Source organism: Canis aureus, chromosome 8 (assembly GCF_053574225.1).
Source record: "Canis aureus isolate CA01 chromosome 8, VMU_Caureus_v.1.0, whole genome shotgun sequence".
NCBI classification, from domain to species: domain Eukaryota; kingdom Metazoa; phylum Chordata; class Mammalia; order Carnivora; family Canidae; genus Canis; species Canis aureus.
This window is the reverse complement of record NC_135618.1, coordinates 57,783,051-57,806,563: the sequence shown is the minus strand read 5'-3', so window position 1 is coordinate 57,806,563 and position 23,513 is coordinate 57,783,051.

The window sequence follows — 23,513 nt, the reverse complement described above, 5'->3', positions numbered from 1 at the left end:
AAATTCCCAGGCTCCAATGCTCACTCGTTACATGACACTGGACAAGTTCCTAAACCTGTGTGCCTCAGTTCCTCATCTGTAAAAGGGGGATAATAATAGGAAAACCTGCCCCCTCAGGGTTATGAGTATTTAATGTGTCAATATTTGTGAAGTACTTAGAAGGTACTTAGAACGTGTTTGACTGTAAATGCTGTAAGAACGCTATCAAAATAAATTCCTTGATCTTTCATATCAACAGGTCTGAAACAGGTGGAGAAGCTTCTTATACAGAACTATTTCCTTTTTCTCTCTTTCTCACATCCACAGATGACATCAGTCATTACCCCAGTCTCCCTGATTCGCAGGGGACCCACACGGAGCATCCTCCGGCTTTGCCCTGGGGAGGCTATGGCAAGAGAGAGTTGTGGAAACCCAGCACTCAGGGGACACCCTCGAGATCCCAGGGGTTCCCTCTGTCCTCTGTAATGCAATCAATTTCTTTCTACTACTTGCATGTTGAGAACATTTAATGGCTCCTTACCTGCTACTCTTCAGTGTAGCGTTTTGCATCAGCTACGCCCTCGCTACAGGTTTGGTGTCCTGTCCCACATCCTATTCAAGAGGTTCCCAAAGTTCCAGTCTCCCTAAACCAGGGGATCCCTTCCATTTCCACCTCCAGGCCTTTGTGTGCATTTCATTTCTATCTGGGGAGCATCCTAGCTCTAGCCGACCAAATGCATCGCCTCCTCCAAAGGCCAACACACCGCTGCTTGCGGGATGATGCGTCCCTTGATTTGCTCTCCAACAGCAGAGCTTTGCTCCCTGCTCTGAACCTCCCTGGTGAGATGCTTGCGCTGCATTCAAGGAGGATCATATCCCGCCTTTGGCTGTCATTATCTGGGAGACATCAGATCACAGGGGTTAATGGCAGAGATTCTGTAGTCAGAACGTCCTGGCTTTGTCCTCCTGTCTTTCCACTTAGTAGGATTGAAACTATGGCTAAATTTCAGCTTCAGACCTCAGCTTTTCTTATCTACATGGTAGCAATAGTAGCACCTACCTCCTTAGGACCTCCTAATGGGTCCCTTGATTCTACTCTTGCTCCAGCAGGCCATTCCTGACCCAGTGGCCACCAAAATTCTTGGCAGACTTAAACCAGTGAATGTTACCCCTTTGCTTTGAAGTCCAGAAAAAACTCCACTGCCCTCAATTCAATCCAGAATCCTTCCCTGGGCCCGTAACCCTTCTCTGGTCAACTTTCTCACCCTGTGCACCCTCTCCCACTCTGCTTCAGCCTAGTAGCTTCCTACCTATGGTCCTTGGATGGTCCAAAATATGCCTCAGGGCCTTTGCACTTTGCTGTGTCCTCCACTTGGAATGGTCTCCCTCCCAGATATTCCCCCTGGGACTCATTCTCTTACTTCCTTCATTCATTGGAGAGGCTTTCCCAGACTTAACTCAGCATAAAATGGCACTTGCACCCTTTTCCACTTACTGAACATTTTAAATTCTCACCTCCAGATATACTATGTCTCTATTTATTTCCCTTTATCCCCCTCCTCAGCACCCATCATTGGGTATATAAACTTCACGAAGGTCGAGGGCCATCGTGTTGTCCATTATTTTATTCCAGGCACTGGAAACAAAGTGTTCTTGGCACACATTCAACACTAGAGTGGTAATTATGAAGTGGATGAAGCTTAGCACTGTGCCAGGCTCCAAGTGGTCACTCGACGTGCAACCACCATTCTCATGGAACCTGTATGTGGGAGCTCACATCTATCCTCTCCGCTGACTGAGGAGTTCCTCAAGGGCAGTGACTGTGTCTGATTCATCTTTGTATCCCCCACAGAACCTAGCACAGAGCAGAAGCCAACCCATGCATGTTGATGGCAAAGACCTCTGCAGACATCAGAGGGCAACCCCCCGCCCAAAAAGAAAAGAACAGCCCCTTGATGGGTATGCAGGCACTTGATGGATGGGCAACATTCCATCACCCTGTTATCTCTGGCAGCGAGGACACAGAGCCTTGACAGAATGGAGAAAGAAGAGCTGCAGGGAGACCCTGTGGGTCCAGCCACCTCCCTTGGGGCTGCATGTCCCCAGGTCCTGGCCCATGCCTGCCTCCCAGTCCCACAGTCCCTCCCTCACCCCTCCCCGCCTGCTGTCTCCTATGTAAGCATTAGTCACTCTGCAGGAGAGAGTGGTGACAAGATCCCATCTCAGCGGTGCCCGGGGAATCCGACACCTGGAGAGCCATGTGTATTTTCTCCCAACTTCTTGTCGTGCTGTGAATGTTATTAAAATGTCCTATTTATCAGAGGAGAGGAGTTGGGGTGGGGGAATCCAGCTTAAGCCAAACAATATATAGGATTTAAAATACAGGCTGTGAATTTAATTTCTACGGAAACAGTGGTGAACAAGGAAGGGGAGATAATTTATGATTCTCCTGAGACAAAAAGCAAAAGGCAAGCCAGACACTCAGAGGCAATCCTTTCCTCTCCCTCTGGCCTGTTCAGACCTTCTCTCCCAGGCCTCCTCAGCTCCCCGCTGTCCTTGGAGCAATGCTGGTCCCCAAGCACAGAGGAAGTGGAGAGCCCAGCTGGTGGTGGTGTGGATGTGGGAGGCAGGGGGAATGGTCCTGCCAGCTGCAAACAGCTGGAGCATCCCCAGGTGTGTTTGCCTGAAGAGGGAGGGTGCATCACATCATAGGTCAGTGTCGGTGTGGTGGTTTAAAGAGAAAACAGAAAAAGATAGGTAACGTGTGTCCCCAAAACTTGGCATCTGCACAACCGCACTGAGCAGAGCTCAACTTGGCAATCATAGCCCACCTCTGTGATTATTCACTATGTATCATATGGTAGGCTCTCTACCCTCGCTGCACTGAATCCTCACAACCACCCCGAGGCAGGTACTGCTGTCAGTCTTCTTTTAGCATTAAGAAAACTGAAGCTCAGAGAGGTTCAGAATTTACTCAAGGCCGCACAGCCTGTATAGAACTGGTGGGTGAATTTGAATGCAGGTTGTTGATCACACAGACTTAACGTTGAAGGGGAGTGTCTGGATCCCTCCACTACTGTAAACATCACCTTGCATTTGAACATTTGCTTGGTAGTTCCTTACTACCAAGGAACTACCAAGTTCCAAGGGCTTGGAACAATGAAGACAAGACCACTCAGCGAGTGCTGTGCTGAGTACCTCTCATGCGTTGGCTTGTTCATTCCTCACAACCCCGAGAGGTAAGTTCTGGCCTTACCCTCCTGTTTCTCAAACAAAGGCCAAGGATCAGGAATGTGGAGGGACATGGCCAGCATCACGTGGCCGATAAGAGGTGGGACCACCAGGCAAACCCAGGTGGTCTGGGCTCCTAATGCTCACAGTCTGTGCGCTCACATGCACCCAAGCTCCTAGGAGAGACTCTACTTCGAAAGGTGAAGCTTGTTGCTTAACAGACGTGATTCCAGAATCGCTGCAGGAGCCATGTCTGTACCAGAGGTGCCTGCGCTGCATAGGGTGGCACACAGAGGAGCCAGCTCCATTCCCCCAAGCGTGTACTGCATTGGCTGTGTCCAGGCAAGGGATGGAGGCTCAGTCACATCCAGCCGCATGAGCCTGTGCAGGTCTCATTCTCTCTAGCTGTGGGCTCTCCTGTTTCACCCGTAAAAAGGGAAAGTAAAAGCTTCTTATCTTGATGAAGTCCCAATAGTTCATTTTTGCTTTTGTTTCTCTTGCCTTCATGGATGTATCTTGCAAGAAGTTACTGCGGCCTAGTTCAAAAAGGGTGTTGCCTGTGTTCTTCTCCAGGATTTTGATGGAATCTTGTCTCAAATTTAGATCTTTCATCCATTTTGAGTTTATCTTTGTGTATGGTGCAAGAGAATGGTCTAGTTTCATTCTTCTGCATGTGGCTGTCCAATTTTCCCAGCACCATTTACTGAAGAGACTGTCTTTTTTCCAGTGGATGGTCTTTTCTCCTTTGTCGAATATTAGTTGACCATAAAGTTGAGGGTCCACTTCTGGATTCTCTATTCTGTTCCATTGATCTATGTGTCTGTTTTTGTGCCAGTACCACACTCAACAAAACTAAAAGACAACCTACAGAATGGGGGAAGATATTTGCAAATGATGTATCAGATAAAGGGCTAGTATCCAAGATCTATAAAGAACTTATTCAACTCAACAGCAAAGAAACAAACAATCCAATCATGAAATGGGCAAAAGACATGAACAGAAATCTCACAGAGGAAGACATAGACATGGCCAACACGCACATGAGAAAATGCTCCGCATCACTGGCCATCAGGGAAATACAATCAAAACCACAATGAGATACCACCTCACACCAGTGAGAATGGGGAAAATTAACAAGGCAGGAAACAACAAATGTTGGAAAGGATGCGGAGAAAAGGGAACCCTCTTACACTGTTGGTGGGAATGTGAACTGGTACAGCCACTCTGGAAAACTGTGTGGAGGTTCCTCAAAGAGTTAAAAATAGATCTGCCCTACGACCCAGCAATTGCACTGTTGGGGATTTACCCCCTAAGATTCAGATGCAATGAAACGCCGGGACACCTGCACCTCGACGTTTCTAGCAGCAATGTCCACAATAGCCAAACTGTGGAAGGAGCCTCGGTGTCCATCAAAAGATGAATGGATAAAGGAGATGTGGTCTGTGTATACAATGGAATATTCCTCAGCCATTAGAAACGACAAATACCCACCATTTGCTTCAACATGGATGGAACTGGAGGGTGTTATGCTGTGTGAAATAAGTCAATCGGAGAAGGACAAACATTATATGGTCTCATTCATTCAGGGAATATAAAAAATAGTGAAAGGGAATAAAAGGGAAAGGAGAAAAAATGAGTGGGAAATATCAGAAAGGGAGACAGAACATGAGAGACTCCTAACTCTGGGAAACGAACTAGGGGTGGTGGAAGGGGAGGTGGGCGGGGGTGGGGGTGACAGGCACTGAGGGGGCACTTGATGGGATGAGCACTGGGTGTTATGCTATATGTTGGCAAATTGAACACCAATAAAAAATAAATTTATTTAAAAAAAGGGAAAGTAAGACTTTCTGATTATCAGGGGAGGTCTAAACAAGTACCCGAGGCAGAGGAAGCCCCTCTAGTGGCAGGAAGATGGGATAGAGGGAAGAAGGGGGGCATGAGGAAGGGGGGAGGGGAGGAAACGGCAGAGCCAGGAGGGAAGAGGAGGAGAGGAAGCCCAGGAGGAAGGAAGGAGGGTGGACAGGAGGAGGAGGAAGGAGGAACAGAGAGCTGGAGATTTGAAAAATGGATTCCTAGGCATTTAAAAAATACCTCCAAAGCCAAAAGAACCCTTTAACTGGCATTTTCTCTGTGCCAGGCACTGCTCGAAGTACATGTGCATGTGTGCGCACATGCGCGCGCGCGTGTGTGTGTCTTGTAATCCCTGTGGGAATACCATGATGTAGCTAACACTGTTTCCATCTTGCAGATGAAGAAACCGAGGCCCAGAGAGGCCAGATGTCTGCAGAGGACTGCTCTGCTAGTAGGCAACACAGCGTGGGCCGGAGCCCCAGCAGCCTGGCAGAGTCCACACTGCTAACCTAGAGCTGCTCCATCGAGGGGCAGGGGGCAGGGAAGGGGGCAACCTTCCCCAACACAAAGGCTGCCTCTGTTCCCTCGTCCCCAGCTCGGCGCTTTGTTGGTCCCTTCAACCAATTTTGCCACATTAGGATCTTCGTCACCTGTGAGGCTGGCATCAAGAAAAAGGAGAAGAAACAAGGAACAAATTATCTACTATGTGCTGGACTCAGCCGAGGCCTTGGCCTTGGCCTCATCCGCAGGGACTGTCTCCACTGTGGTGGCACATGGAGAGTCCAGTCAGCTTGTAAAGTCATCTACTTTCCTAATGTGTGTTAGGAAACGGCAATGTTACTGAGATTCACATGATGCTCTTAATGGGGTCAGGGAGAAACAATATTCAGGGTAAAAATAAAAATAGGTCAATACAAAGGGAAAAAAATTAAGTAACCTGGAGCCCTGGAGGTACAATTCTATGAAGCCAAAACAAGGCTGATGGAAATTTGGGAAACTGTGTCATTTCACCTAATTCTTTCCAGAACGCTGCCTATGAATCCGTTATTCCCATTTTATAGATAGGGACTAACAAGGTCTAGATCAACCAAATCATCTGCCCAAGGTCTCAACACTTGCAATCAGCAGAGTGGGACTTAAATGCTAAGCACCTGTCCAGTGTGGGGCTCTCTTTGCACCATTTCAATGGTTTGCTCATCCTCCTGCACCTTGAGGCCCAGCTTGGGCTTAAACTCCCCCTCCCTGATCCTTGAATTCCCTTTCTCTCAAGGTACTCGCTGAAATCTGCAAGAGCCCCTAAAGCCAACAGAAGTGTATTTATTTAAATTGTCAAGATAAATTAACTTTCAGAGCCCCATTGGAGGAGTCCTGCAAGTCTGGGCTGTGGGTCGGGAGCCATGAATATGCAAGTGCACGCAGCCACTGAATTAGGTGGCTGCAAACATATTTGGAGGCAGCTGCTCATTTAATAATCTGGGACAACCGCAAGAATAGACAACCGGTCGCTCTGGCCCATTTGCATGGGTAAAGTGATAATTTTATAACACAATTGCAGCAATTAGGTTTCCCCAGACAAAGCCAGGGGAACACCATTTGGGAGCAATCTTGGGTGTTGTCAGCCAGAGCCAGCTGCAGCTCACCCCAGCTGTCAGACAGAGCAACCTGTTTCCTATAGATGCAGCCTTGGGACGAGGTGGGGAGTGTGGCCCCAGGAGTCAGAGTCAGGTTTGAATCTCAGCTTTGCTACCCATGAGCCCCAGCACCCCTAGCTGATTGCTCAGCCTTTCTGAGCCTCAGTTCATTCACCCGTGAATGGGGATACTCTCGGTCCTTTGCTTTGGTTGTGAGGACTGACTAAAACTTTAGAACACCGTCTAGCATGGTGGTTCTCGAACGTCTCAGCACATCACAATCACTGAGGATGTTGTCAACTCTCACTGATGTCTGGACCCCACTTCTAGAGAGTCTAACTGAAGCAAGAACATTAGAATATTTTAAAACACCTTGGGTGATTCTGATGTATTGCCAAGGTGGAAAACCACTCTTCAGGTACAGAAGAGAAGCTCAGTAGATAGAAGCTACCTAGATAGTTATTACTCCCTTGGTCCCAGCACTCATGGAAAAGGCATAAATCTTTCACACATGCAAGGGGCAGGGGGTTGAAACTCATCAGAAAGTCAACCTTGGCCTCATCCCTGATCTGGCCAAAGTCTATTCTTCCTAGAAGGATTGAGAAGTGGCCTATGGTTGCATGGCGAAAAGCAGAGCTTCTGGGGGAACTGGCTGAGAATAGAGCATGACCTCTGAGCACGTTTTCTAAAATTGGAGATTTTTATTTTCTAAATAAAAATAAAAATAAGGGATCCCTGGGTGGCACAGCGGTTTAGCGCCTGCCTTTGGCCCAGGGCACGATCCTGGAGACCCGGGATCGAATCCCATGTCAGGCTCCCGGTGCATGGAGCCTGCTTCTCCCTCTGCCTATGTCTCTGCCTCTCTCTCTCTCTCTCTCTCTCTCTCTCTTTCTCTGTGTGTGACTATCATAAATAATAAATAAAAATTAAAAAAAATAAAAAAATAAAAATAAATAAATAAAACATTTAATAAATAATAAATATAAATAAATAATAAATAAATAAAAACATTTTCTAAAATTGGAGACTTATTTCCTAAAAGATTTTATGTATTTATTCTGAGAGACACAGAGAGAGGCAGAGACACAGGCCTCCTTGCAGGGAGCCCAATGTGGGACTCAATCCCAGGACCCTGGGATCATGACCTGAGCCAAAGGCAGACGCTCAACCAGTGAACCACCCAGGTGCCCCTAAAATTAGAGACTTTTAAATAGTCACTAAAGGTAATGTATGGACAGAATTGCTAGAAACACTGGAGAAAGCAATGCTCGAGCAAGACCATGAAACACACAGACAGAGTGGTTGAAGTGTGTTATGCCTTGAGATGCTCACACCCCACCACCACCAAGTGATGCTGTGGGAGCCAGTTACACCAACCCTCATCCCCTTATAATAGTCCTCACCCGGTGCTGTAACGTTCCTCCAGGAGAAGCCTGAGGCATGAAGCTAACTCCAAGGCATCTGTCTCTGTGAGAAAAAAAAAACTGTAACTATCCATGGTCATGGTTCTAGCCATCCTTCCGTGGCACCTATTGTCTAGGACTGAAATCCCCCTCAAATCTTGGCCTTCTTGACCAGGTCATTCACCCCATGCCAAGCCCCATCTTCTGCCTCTGACATCCCCCTTTTCTCATGGACTGGGACACTCTGTTCTAAGTCGTGGACACGAGCCATTCTCAGTTCCCTTTGTGCTGTCATAACCACTTCTCATCTGCTCTTCAATGCCATTGTAGGAGGATGTGGTACTTGTCAATTGTCGGGGAGATTGCAGTGGTCCCTAATATCCAAGTTTCCTTCTGCCCAGGTTAACACACTTCTATTACATCTTCCAGTTTCCTTTGGAAAAGGAAGTTTCTCCAACCAGGTTCCTAACTGTCAACAGCAGTAATTATGTTCTCCACTTCCATGCTTGACATACAAGACCTTCCAATCATGATTGTTGGTCTTTCATTATCTCTCCCTGGCTAGAGGACAACACTGGGGGACTGAGAGGAGGGCAAAGCCACAAGATGGGAGGAGCCTGGGACCTTGAGTGACAGAGAGAAAGAGCCCTTTCCCTAACTTTCTCCTACCAACCCTCAGTAGACTATGATGTACAAAGGAGAAATATTCCTTTTTGAGAGTATTTGTTATTGATGTTTGTTATGGCAACTACACTCCACTAATAGGGAAGTACTACAGTTACGTGGCCACCGGGTAGGTGATAAATCTGACTGAGAATAACAGCCTGGAGATAGGAGGAACATGTGGTCTGATGACTTCTCTAAGCTGCTACGTAACTTGAAGACTTCTACTTCTGGGCTTCTTGGCGTAAGAGGTAATAGTAAAACTTCCTGACCTCCTGCCATCCTCCGACAAAGCTAGGCAGGGGCCAAGGAGACACAGGGGTCTGGGGAAGAGGGACTGTAGGTCAGTTCCTGGCACCTCACAGGGGAGATTTTTTTTTTTAAGATTTTATTTATTTATTCATGAGAAACACAGAGAGAGAGAGAGAGAGGCAGAGACACGGGCAGAGGGAGAAGCAGGCTCCATGCAGGGAGCCTGACGTGGGACTCGATCCCGGGTCTCTAGGATCACACCCTGGGCCAAAGGCGGTGCTAAACCGCTGAGCCACCCGGGCTGCCCCACAGGGGAGATTATTAAAGAGGAACAACCAGGGCTTTGCGGTGGTTTGGAGTAATTTTTATATTTACAGGATACACTGGAGGTGTGATGGTCAAAGAGGGGAGAACCCCTTTGTTTAGAATAAATGTTACAGAGCTCAAGCCACCACATGTTGACAATTGTTCATCCCAGGACTGGTGTTTGTGAAGCTCAGCCTCCATGGATATTGTGGCTCACTTTTGGTTTGGGATTCAACATGTGCTTTTTGAGCACCTTCCCCTCACTCACTGCCTACCCGGGGGGCTCCCAGGTAAACGGAAGAGGGAGAGGGGTTCAGCTGCTCTCAAAGCACCTCAGCCACAAGGTTATAGAAGATGATCTCAACCCACTGCAATGGCCTGAAGTAGGAGAGTGGAAGATTCAAGTCTGAACATCAGTGATGTCCTAGGAAGCTTTTCTTTGGCTCTTGTCCATGCACTGAATATACTGCAATGATAGGAAATTAATCCAAGGGGACACACAGGTAGCTCAGCTGTTAAGCATCTGCCTTTGGCTCAGGGCATGATCCTGGAATCCCGTGATCGAGTCCCACATTGGGCTCCCTGCATGGAAACTGCTTCTCCCTCTGCCTGTGTCTCTGCCTCTCTCTCTCTCTCTCTGTGTCTCTCATAAATAAATAAAATCTTTTTTTAAAAAAAGGGAAATTAATCCAAGTTCTGGAAAGCAGTGAACTCCCTAATCAAAACAGTTATATTTCACAAAGACTCTGCCTTTCAAGTCTTCAAAGCTGTAATAAGGGCCCTAGAAAGTCTCTTGTCTGACCATAAAATTAGTGGACTCTAAGAAGCCAACTGGCGATATTATAGTTCAGGATTATGATAACAAAATAATAATTTTTAAAAAGATTTTATGTATTTATTCATGAGAGACACACACACAGAGAGAGAGAGAGAGGCAGAGACACAGGCAGAGGAAGGAGCAGGCTCCATGCAGGGAGCCCGATGTGGGACTTGATCCGGGGACTCCAGGATCATGCTCTGGGCCAAAGGTAGGCGTTAAACCACTGAGCCACCCAGAGATCACCATAATAACAAAATAATTACACATGGCTTATGATCTGGCCATGTGGCCCCTCCCTGCTCTTGAAAACATTAAGACAGAAGTCCTGTCTGTATTTTCTGATCTAATGACAGCTGTAAGGCACAGTGGTAGCTGGCTCCTTGGTAGAATTCAGGATTCTTAGCTGATGACTAGAGGTGTCTACATTAGACATGGTGGCCATGGTGGCCAAATGGGTACTGAAAGCCCATTGGAACTTCTGCAGCAATGACATGGGATTATCAAGGACTGTGAACACTCAGTTGGGCCCCTGGGTTAGAAAGCATAGGGACTTGGATGCTGGGGCGGAAATTTTTCTCTTTGAAGAAGACCTACAAATGTTTAGTGCTATTGCTATGGATTGAATTATGTGCTCTTCAAATGCATACATTGAAGTCTTAACCATCAATGTGATTGTATTTAGAGATAGGGCCTTTATGGAATTCATCAAGGTTAAATGAAGTCATAAGGGCAAAGCCTGGATCTGACAGGACCATGGCCCTATAAGAAAAAACATAAGTCAGTCTCTCTCCTCTCTCTCTCTCTCTCTCTCTCTCTTTCTCCACCTCCCTCCCTCCCTTTGCCATGTGAGAACACAGTGTGAAGTTGGCCATCTACAAGCCAGAAGAGAGCTCTCACCCAGAACTGAATAGACTGGTAATTTGAGGTGGTTCGTTTTGAGGATTGTTTTCTTTATCTATTTGAGAGAGAAAGAGAGAGAGCTCACAAGTAATGCTGGGGGTGGGGGGAAGAGAAGGAGAGAGGGAAGTATACTTCCTGGCAAGCAGGGAGCCTGACTCAGAACTGGATCCCAGGACCAAGACCATGACCAGAGCTAAAGGCAGATGCTTTACCAACAGAGACACCCAGGCGCCCCTAGACTCATATTTTGACCTGGGATTCCCAGCCCCCAAAACTGTACGAAAATAAATTTCTATTGTTTAAGCCACCAACCTATGATATTTTGTTATGGCAGCCTGAGCAGACTATGCCAACTATATATCAGAGTACTCAGAATTACTTGAGGAGAGGTCAGGAGCCCCAAAACAAAGGAAAGGCTCTTCTCTTTGTCAAAGTGAACATGTTCAGTAGGCAGCTGATCAGTATCCTGGGTTGACTCTCTGAAGGCTGCTTCTCTGGACTGAGGTTCTAGTAAAAGTTGCCATCTGCCTCCACACTCTACTATGCTATAAAGAAAAGATACAGAGCCCTTTCTAAGAGGGTTAAGCGGTGTCTCCGGATCTCTGATGTTCCCTTCTACCTGCTGAGACTAGAGTTCGCAGAATCTTCATATCTTCTCTATCAGGCAGCCAAGAATCCCAAGAATGCCTTTATGTCAGAATGGATGTTCTGCAGAACCTAGAAAAATGCACAGAAGTCCAAGGCAGGTATGCGCTGCTACACTGGGGCAAGAGCGAATCAAAAGAGTGCTGGATTTTACATGCAAGGAAAAGAGGCTCTGGAAGGTTATTTAACTCATCCGAATAAGTGATAGAACTAAGACACAATCCTAAGCCTCTGGTCTTAAATGAAAGCCCTACAAAGTACTGGAAATAAGGTGTAGTATAAATGAGAAACTGAAAGTCTCCCTTCATCCCATAGTCAAAGGTTATAATTGTTAACATTCTAGTTGATTTTCCTCCATTTTAGAATTTGGAATTGCATTATACATATTCTGTATTCCTCTTTCGCTTGATCTATCATAAATATTTTTCATGATATTAAATATTTTTCTAAAGCATGAAAAAAATGAGAGAGGACTGGCTGCAAGTTTCTTTCTCAGGGACATGTGTAAATATTTTTATCTTCCATTTGGTGAAGAAGAATCCAGTGTGCAAATCTGGAAACTGAGGCACGTTGATGACTGAGGCATATGTGGACACACATCTTGGGAAATCACATGAAAGGAATCCTTTTTTGAAGGAAGGCAGGACCAAATGGAAAACTGGGGCACAGGCCCATCTCTCGCTAATTAAAATCAGCACTCCCAGATATGTTTTTGACACTATGTTTCTTTTTTTTAAGATTTTATGTATTTATTCATGAGAGGTACAGAGAAAGAGAGGCAGAAACATAGGCAGAGGAGAAGCAGGCTCCCTGCAGGGAGCCTGATGAAGGACTCGATCATAGGACCCTGGGATCACACCTTGAGCCAAAGGCAGATGCTTAACCACTGAGCCACCCAGGTGCCTCATGCCACCATGTTTCTGACGAGAGGACAGACTCCTTCAAGGGCACCTACATGAGATGGACGGACTGGATGGCTGGCTTGCCTTCAGCTACTAACGTCCCACTTCCCTCATTTGAAATCAGACATCAACCAAAACCAAACTATACCAAAATCCAGTCTGAGGTGGAGGGAAGAGGACAGAAGTCTGTTACCCATGGTGGTGTAGGAATTTCTGTCTAGCTGCACATCCACCATATAATAATATGCCCTTGCCTACTCTGGTGTACCCTTACATTCAATTCAATAAAATACTTGTATTTTTAAGGAACAGAGGAATAGTAAACCACCTTATTATCAGTTGAGTGTTGTATTATCTATAGCCAAATACAATATAGCCCCAATTTATACAATGAGAATCTTTATCATTCTCTCAAATGAGACACCATGTCCATTCAACCAATCTCAGTTACTCCTGATTTTCTCCATCCTGGATTTCTAAGTGTCCTGAATGATAAACCCATTTTTTCGGTGGGAGGGGGGCAGGGAGCAAAGGGAGAGAATCTTAAGTAGGCTCCACACCCAGCGTACACAACCCCAACTCTCTGCACAACCCCAACTCCTCCCTTCCCAATGTGGGGCTCAATCTCACAACCCTTAGATCATGACCTGAGCTGAAATCAAGAGTCAAACACTTAACCAACTGAGCCATTCAGGTGTCCCAATGACAAACTTATTTGACCAGAATAAGCTTTCCATGAGAAAGGGAGCCTTTCTATCTTCCTATCAACCTCCACACCATGAGGAGGAATACCCAGCATGTAGCAGGTGTTCACTGGTGTTATTGAATGGAAGGTGTTCCTAGACACCTTCCACCAGAGTTACTGTTTCTTAATGGCGGGCCTCTCATTCTTTCATCATCTACCTCATCATACTCCAACCTTAGTCGGACTCCTGAAAGAAATGGAGGGTGAGGCAGTACATATGGACGAGAAAGCATACTGACCCAAGAATCAGAGTAATTGATGGTCTGCTTGCCAGCTATGTGGTCTTTGGCAAGTCACTCGATTCTTTTGAGCCTCTTCTGCTAAATGATAGTGATGGTGATTACCACTGACAATCAATGAATGGATTAATTAATTTAATGATAACCACTAGATTGATTATTCATTGATGCCTAGTATAATATTCCACTCAGATCCCCTCTTCAGGCCTGATACACTCATCTTCCAGGTGCTGGGAATATGGGCTATTGATGGCTCTGTCTTCTCCACTCAAGATTACATCTCTTCTATGAGGAGGCCCCAGCCAATAAATGACTAATGTGTGGACACGAGAGCAGCTTTTGTTGTCAATTTCAGATGACTCTAAAGGCCATCCCGCTCCTGAGTTCCCTAGGGGAGCCGCTGAGTCCTCAGTTGGGCCCACATGGTAGGTCAGCTTCTCTCTGCACAACCCCAACTCGTCAGCTTCCTTAGTGGTGCGTATCTCCAGAGAGCAATCCCGTGCAACCCTTCGAGTCAGTTTCCAGGAAACCTTATCTTAAACGATGCTGAGGAGGAAGAGGATAGCAATGATGGCTTCTTCAGCAGGACTGTGTGAGTCTGGGATGAAACGGTCACTGTTCACAGTGCTCAGAGTTGGTGCTGTCTAATATGTGTTAGTTAAATCTGAATCTGAAGCCTTTCTTTGGAAGGAAAAAAAATAATCGATCCCCTTGAGAGACGTTTGGTGTGATTTATTTCTCCTTATGATGTCGTCCCAAGAGGAGATCCATTAGTCTCTCTGTTCTGGTTCTTCCTGTCCTGGGTCCCCAGGGAATTATTCCATGGAGTGGGACCATATCCTATAATATGCAACTTGAGTCCTTGGCATTCTGTATGCTGTGAAAATTGCACTCTCTCTGGGCTCTTCCATCAGAATCCATCCCCACAAGCTATAAACAACCCCGATCACCTCTTTTCTTAGCTTCCAAGAGAGCTAATCCCCTGTCTAGTGCTTTATCAGTCTATTGAGAAACGCCCAGAGAAACCTGCCAATCTAAACAGAATATAGTGTGGGAAATCATATTAGACCTCCCTGTAATTCACCAAACGTTGCAGGCAGTAAAATTCTAATACCACACTGACTCTTTTATTGTAATGAGAATAGAAACTGACGCAATGTCAATCCATCCTTATTGCAGTATTAAGATGCTCCTAAAATACTACACTGAACTCCAACTCTGGGGAAATCCCATGCTAACTTACTCAAAACTGCCCTAAAATCAGCCTTAGATTGTTCAGAATCTTTAGCCTGATGATATGAAGAGAAGATTGTGCCTCTTAAAAAAGATCATTCCCACTGGCATCTTGAAATAGACGCTCTTAGAAAATTCACTAATGGAAGAGGGACTGGATGGGATAGAATTGATAACTTGAGACAAGGTGCATGCAAGTGAATGTCAGTCCATATTTATTATTCTCCACTGACAACATCCTCAGGCCTACCTGTCAAGGAAGAGCTCGGTCATGGCTCCAGAGAAAAGTAGGCAATGGGGACAGAACCAGGATGGAAAGCAGGTAGATAGTGATAGGAACAAGGCACACTTCAAGGCCAGGAGGGGTAAGGGGGAGGATGTCCATGTGAGTGGCACTGACATGATTCTAGACAAATTCACATTTCATAGAAGATCCTGAGCTAACAATCAGGAGGAGATAGCAGAGTGCAGTGGTACCCACTTAACATTTCTGTGTCTTCATAATCAGACGACTGATTTTGATCAAGTTGCATTGTACCCAGCTCCAGGGAACAAATTATATCTCTAAGATATTCTAAGGAATATCTTCAGAGTGGGCTTGTAATGAACCAAGTAAACACTTGTGGGAAAGACATTCGTCCATGGAAACAGAGAGGCAATCCTATAACCCGCCATTCCACTCCTAGGTTATCCCGACACAAATGCATATGATATATATTTACCAAAATATACATATGAGGGGTCATAGCAACACTAGCCATGACCTGCAAAACTTGGAAGCAGCTCAGATAGCCATAGACAATGCAGTAAATAAATTCTGGCATATGTATGCAATGGTACACTATACAGCAATGGCCATGAACGAGCTATGCCTACTTTCAACTGTATAAGTTAATCCCACAAAGCTAAAGAGGACAGTTGCCTCCAAGGACATGCTGTGTGATTCCAGTTATATAAAGCTTTTTAAAAAGGAAAATCTCACCTACGGTATTTGAAGTCAGGTTATCAATTTCCTTTGGGGGCCTCTGAGATTAGAAGGTGGCCAGGGGTGCTCTGGGATGCTGGTGATATTCTGTATTGTGGTTTGTGTGCTTTGTTTCATGTCTGGGTTTACTCTGTGAAAAGCCATTCAATGCATACTTGATTTATGCATTCTTTGTATATATAGTGATGTTATACATTTATATAAAAATTTACATCTAAAGTAAAGAGAGAGGAGGCTGGCATGCAGCTAGAGCTCCGTTATTGCTACTGTGTTGGTACTGCTGTGTGAAGAAGCAATGGCTAGAGCAAGGATAGCCACTTCACTACCACAAGGAAATACTCATAAGGATGAAAAACCAATATCCCCAGGAAAGTGGAGCACAATGAATAGTTCCAGTCCTAGATGGCATGCCTGAGCTGTGGAGTTATCTTGGCACTTCTTACCCCTGGACTTGGATTTAGGAATAGAATGTGGGGGTGCCTGCGTGGTTCAGTCGGCTAGACATCTGACTCTTGGTTTCAGCTCAGGTCATGATCTCAGCATCGTGGGGTCAAACCCCACATCGGGCTCCGTGTTCAGTGGGGAATCTGCTTGAGATTTTCTGTCTCCCCCTCTCTCTGCTCCATCCCCTGTTTGCACTCTCTCTATATGTAAAATAAATAAATAAATAAATAAATAAATAACTTTTTTAAAAAGGATTAAACATCTTTATGGTTCAAGCCACACTGTTGAGTTTTGTGTTGCTTGCATCCCAAAGAAACCTAACTGATTCTGAAGATGGAAGGTCTGTGGTACAGATTCTATAGGGAAAAAGGAGCTTGGAAGCTTCAGAAAGAGGGTTGGGGAAGTTGTCAGATAGTCTGGTAGTTGACACTGGGCTTGGAGGAAAGTATGAGGAAGCCAAGACTTAGTGTTAAGACCTCTATCAGACTGCACATGACTTTCCAAGGAGCAGTCCTCCTTTAAGACCAACATCTTTATAGAGCTGAGGCTGTGGCTGGAGTTCTTCTCTTAGTCAGGACTGGCTCAGGAACTAGACAAAACCACCAAGATGGTGGGGAATGGGGAGGTAGGACATCAGTGACAATGGAAGTCTATTGTCTATAGTTATGGACCTATGATATGGACAATGGTTGGGAGGGCCGTAGGAAACAGGACCTGCACACAAATCCACATTCTTTCTTGCTTTTGATGTTAGGTTTCATTCCCTTCTCCATGTGGAAGTGGAACTGTGTTTTGGAAAATCTCAATTTTCTCTATGCTTTATCTGGGCTCCCAGAAAACCCTAACCACCATTTGTGAGTTCACTGCTTAGCAGAAGTTTCTCTCTGATGATCTCATCAGAAAAGCTTACAAATGTAGTCCATTCTCTTCTTGGGCCTTTCAGAAAGAAACTCCTACAAAAAAGAAAGAAGAAAGGAGGAAGAAAAGAAAGAAGAAAGGAAGGAAGGAAGGAAGGAAGGAAGGAAGGAAGGAAGGAAGGAAGGAAGGAAGGAAGGATAAACTCTTTCTTCTCTGGTGACCTGGTCATTCAGCCTCTAGAATGTCAGAGAAAAGGGGAACCTGAAAATACGGCTAAATTTGGGTGTCACAGTCCCACTGAGCTACAGACTTTCTCCTCCCATCCCCCTTGGAGAGAGCCTGCCAGCCAAGATGTCAGAGAGAATCCCACAGGGTCCTGTGCAAATCCCTTGTGACAGTGCCCCATGACACATGACTTGAGTTGGGTTTTGACAATAGCCTGGAGGCAGAATTTGTCCAGAATTGTGGTGGCCACTATCCTTGAGAAAATGGCAGCTACAAGATCACCTGATGTTAGGTCTCCTCCACCCTGAGCATCCTCTCCTGAATGCAACCCTCCACAACCCAGAGTTAGCCTCACACATAGCACCAAGGCACCAGACTTGGAGACCCGAAGAAGCCAGAAACTCCTTCCCTCTCATGATGGCCTTGGTGCTCATCACAAGACACAGTGCTGGTTATAATATATATAATATAATATGTAATATATATAATATAGGTTATAACAGTACACATCATATGCTAGTTACTGGGAGAAGCCTTCTCATTATACCATGCATTTCTCATGATCATCCTTTTATTATCTGCTTCTTACATACTGAAGGTAATGGCTCAGCTTTCCCAAAGTCATATAATTAGAGGCAGCACTGGGGTAGCAGAGTTTTCTTCTCCCCTCTGCATCTGGTGGCAGCAACAACACTGGAACACTGACCTACTTCTGGGCCATTTATCTGTGAGGAATTGAGCAAATTCTGTCCTCTTCTGACCACTCAATCTCCACCTGGAAAATAATGACTTTAACCAAGACCCCATTTGGAAGCTTTTAAATTTAAACTTTTAGAAACCAATGATCTGATAATGAAGAGTACACCTAGGACCATACAGAGGGGGAATGAAAAGTACGAAAGTAGAGAAATCAGAAACTCAGAAGCTTAGAATCAAGAAAGAAATCTGTACCTATTTGGTATATTATGGCCTGAATTGTGTTCCTCTAAATTCATATAATGAAATCTTAACCCCAGTACCTTGAATATTGACTATATTTGGAGACAGAGCCAATAAGTGGAAAAATTAAGTTTAAATGAGGTCATATGGGTAGAGCCTCACCCAATATAACTAGACAAATACCATATGATTTCACCCATATGTGGAATGTAAGCAACAAAACAAATGAGCAACAGAAAAAAATAGAAAGTGAGACAAACCAAAAAGCAGACTCTTAACTACGGAAGAGAAGACTAAGATGTAGACCGCAAGACCAAGAGAAGACCATATGAGGACACAATGAGAAGGTGGCCATCTGCAAGCCAAAGAGAGAAGCCACAGGAGAAACCAGCCCTGTAGACACCTTGAACTTCAACTTCCAGCCTCCAGAACAGTGGGGAAATAAATTTCCATTGTGTAAGCCCATGTGTGGCAATTTATTATGGCATCCCAATCAGACTAACACAGGGTGCTCTTAGATGTTAGGGCCTTTAGATAGAGTACCTCACATATTGTAGGTATTTAGCCATTCCCAACTTTCACTGTGCAGCAAAATCACCTGGAGACTTAAAAATAAATATGTAATTGCTTTGAATTGGCTGTAGCAACATTTTTCTTGCTATGCCTCCTGAAGCAAGGGAAATGAAAGCAAAAATAAATTATTGGGACTACATCAAAATAAAAAAGCTTCCCGTACAGCAAAAGGGCATAAACAAAACTAAAAGACAACATACTGGATGGGAGAAGATATTTGCAAATGACATATCAGATAAAGGGTTAGTATTCAAAATGTATAAAAACCTATGCAAGTCAACATCCAAAAAAAAAAAGTAGTTCAATTAAAAAATGGGCAAAAGTCATGAACAGACATTTTTCAAAAAAGATATACAGACGGCCAACAGACAACATCACTAATCATTAGGGAAATGCAAATCAAAACTACCATGAGATACCACCTCACACCCGTCAGAATGGCTAAGATCAAAAATACAAGACACAAAAGGTGTTGGTGAGGATGTAGAGAAAAAGGAACACTCACACGCTGTTGGTGGGAAAGCACACTGGTACAGCCACTGTGGAAAAAGTATGGAGGTTCCTTGAAAAGTTAAAAATAGGGATCCCTGGGTGGCGCAGCAGTTTGGCGCCTGCCTTTGGCCCAGGGCGCAATCCCGGAGACCCGGGATCAAATCCCACGTCGGGCTCCCAGTGCATGGAGCCTGTTTCTCCCTCTGCCTGTGTCTCTGCCTTTCTCTCTGTGTGTGACTATCATAAAAAGATTAAACATGTTTTTTAAAAAAAAAAAAAAAGAAAAGTTAAAAATAGAACTATCTTATTATCCAGTAAACACACTGTTGAATATTTACCCAAAATATACAAAAACACTGATTAAAAGGGATACATGCACCCCTATATTTATTGTAGCATTATTTACAATAGCCAAATTATAGAAGCAGTCCAAATGACCATCGGATGAATGGATAAAGATGTATATGTAATATTATATATTAATATATATTATACATATATAATTATATATATTATATATATAATATTACTCAGCCATAAAAAAGAATGAAATCTTGCCATTTGCAATGACATGCATGGATCTAGAGAGTACAGTGCTAAAAGAAATAAGTCAATCAGAGAAAGACAAATACCATATGATTTCACTCATATGTGGAATGTAAGCAACAAAACAAATGAGCAACAGAAAAAAATAGAAAGTGAGACAAACCAAAACCCAGACTCTTAACTATAGAGAACAAACATGGTCAACAGGGAGGAGGTGGGTGAGGGATGGGCTAAATAGGGGATGGGGATTAAAGAGTACCCTTGTCATGATGAGCACAGGGTGATGTATGTCAATCACTATACTGTACACCTGAAACAAATATAACACTGTATATTAACTATATTGGAATTAAAAAATAAAAAGCTTCATAATTTTAAAAATATGTTTAAGCTCTGCTTCCAATAATACCATTTCAATTGGGCTAGAGGGGATTCCAGGCAATTCTAATGAGCAGCCACACCAAAGAATCATCTTCTTAAGTGGTTTTGTCATTGCCTTTTCTTACATTCAGATATGAGCTCAAGGGTCATGGCCACAGGAAGGCCCCCACTGTGGCCACCCCACCCAGGACAGTCCCTCTATGTCCAAACACTGTTTTCGTTTCTTCAGAGCATGAATCACTCTGTAAAATGATCTTTGACTTACAAGCATACTTCAGAGATACTGCAGGCATTCCGAAAAAAGCAAATATTACAATAAAGCAAGTCAAATGAACTTTTTGGCTTCCCAGGCATAGAAAAGTTATATTTACACTATACTGTATTCTATTAAGTGTGCAATAGCATTATGCCTTAAAAATGTCCATAACTTAATTTTAAAATATCTCATTGCTAAAAAATGCTCACCATCATCTGAGCTTTCAGAGACTCACAATCTTTTTGCTGGGGGAGGGTCTTGCATCAATGTTGATGGCTGCTGACTGATTGGGGTGGTGGTTGCTGAAGTTTGAGGTGGCTGTTGTAGTTTCTTAAAATAAGGTAACAATGAAGTTTGTCACATTGATTGATTTTTCCTGTCATGAATGATTTCTCTGCAGCATGCAGTGCTGTTTTGAAAGCATTTTACCCACAGCAGAACTTCTTTCAAAATTGGAGTCAATCCTCTCAAATCCTACAACTAAGTGTATGGAATATTCTGAATCCTTTGTTGTTATCTCAACAATCTTCACCGTATCTTCACCAGGAGTAGATTCCATCTCAAGCAACTACTTTCTTTGTTCATTCCTAAGAAGCAACTCCTCATCCATTAAACTTTTATAATGAGATTGCAGCCATGCAGTCTCATCTTCATGCTCCACTGCTTATTCTAGTTGTCCTGCTATCTCCACCTCATCTGCAGTGATGTCCTCCATGGAAGTCTTGGGGTCACCCTAAAGGTCATCCTTGAGGGCTGGAATCAACTTCTTCCATGTTGGTATTTTGACCTAGTCTCGTGAATCACAATGTTCTTCATGGTATCTAGTATGGTGAATCTTTTCCAGAGGTTTTCAATGGACTTTTCCCAGATCCATCAGAGGACTCAATGACCATGGTACTATAGCTTTATGAAATGTATTTCTTAAATAATAAGACTTGAAAGTCAAACTCGTTCCTTGGTCCATAAGCTACATAACAGATGCTGTGTTAGGAGGCATGAAAACATAAATCTCATTGTCCATCTTCATCAGAGCTCCTAGGTTACCAGGTGCATAGTCAATGAGCAATAATATTTTGAAAGCATTTCTTTTTCTGAGCACTAGTTCTCAACAGGGGGCTTAAAATATTCAGTAAACCATGTTGTAAATGCACTGTCATCGGGCTTTGTTGTTCTACTTATAGAGCACAGAGCAGATTTATCATAATTCATAAAGGCCCTAGGATTTGTAGAATGGTCAATGAGCATGGGCTTCAGCTTAAAGTCCTCAGCTATATTAGACCCTGACAAGAAAGTCAGCTTGTCCTTTGAAGCCAGGCATTGATTCGTCCTAACTATGAACATCCTGGATGGCATCTTCTTCCATTCTAAGGCTGTTTTGTCAACACTGAAAATCTGTTGTTTGGTGTAGCCCTCTTCATTAATGATCTTAGCTAGATCTTCTGGATCACCTGCTATGGCTTCTGCATTGACAATTGCTGCCTCTCCTGGCATTCTGATGTTATGGAGACCACTTATTTCCTTCCACCTCGTGAACCAACCTCTGCTAGCTTCAGTTTTTCTTCTGCACCTTCCTTGCCTCTTCCAGCCTTCACAGAAGTGAAGAGAGTCAGGGTCTGGCTCTGGATTAGGCTTTGGCTTAGGTGAATGTTGTGGCTGGTTTGATCTTCTATGCAGACCATTCAAACCTTCTCTGTATCAGAAATAAGGCTGTTTCTCTCTCTTGCCATTCTTGTGTTCGCAGGAATAGCACTTTATATTTCCTTTGAGAACTTTTCCTTTGCACTCATGACTTAGGTAACTGTGTGGCACCAGAAGCCTAGCTTTTGGCCTCTCTTGGCTTTCAGCAAGCCTTTCTCACGTAAGCTTAATTGTTTCTTTTACCACAACAGACTCGTGATTCTTCCTTTCGCGTCGACACTGAGAGGCCAAGGTAGGGTATTAATTGTCCTAATTTAAACATTGCTGGGTCTCAAAGAATAAGGAGTGAGAAGTGGGGGTGGGTCAGTGGAGCATTCAGAACACACACAACCTTTGTGGACTAAGTCTGTCCTCTAATACGGGTGTGGTTTGTGGTGTCCCCGAACACTGACAGTAGTAACATCAAAGGTCACAGATCACAGATCACCATAACAAAGACAGTCATGACGAGAAGGTCTGAAATATTCTGAGAATGCCCAAAATGTGACAGAGGGACATGAACTGAGCAAATGCTGTTGGAAAAAACTGGCACCAAAAGAGTTGCACAATGCAACGTTGCCACAAATCTTTTCCACCTGTGAAAAACAAAGGATCTGCAAAGCACAAGAAAGCAAAGCACCATAACATGGTAGGCCTGTATATGGTTGTTAATTTCTCTCTCTCTCTCTAGAAACCTAAGTTTCATGAGGTCAGAGACCCAGACACTTTTCTCTTTTCATTCTGACAACAGTCCCATGAGTCACATGTTATGATTCCCGTTTGCAGGGGGAGGACTCTAAGGTGTGGAGAAGCTAGTGGTGTACTCCTGCTCCCATCACTTGGGGCAGAAGTGGTAAAATCTGAGTCGGATCACAGGTTTGACTGAATTGAAAGCCACCCCGAGAGCTGTTTCTTTTGCCACGCTGTACATTATAAACCATTTTATCACAGAATCCCCATTTACTTTCACAAAGGAACTCCAATGAGGGAAGTGCCATTAGCCCCATTTTACAGATGAGAGAGTTGGAGGCTTCCGGGGGGTCAAGTGATTTGCCCATAACCACACAGTAGAAGGTGGGTGGTTCCTTCTGTCCACAAAGCCCAATATGTTTCCTACTTCATTCTTTTGTTTTCTGTTCCCTTCCCGTGCCTGCCTGTCACGTGTCCTCCTCTTTGTGCTAAGCAGGGAGGGGACTTGGCTGGCTCTCGGAGGAGGGGGCAGCCGCCAAGGAGCATCCCACTGTGTGTGCTCTGTACCCGGCTTCTCCCTGGCAGCCCTGCCAAGCCAGAGCTGCCGCTTGGCACTTCATGGCTGAATTAGAAAATGATAAGGTTAG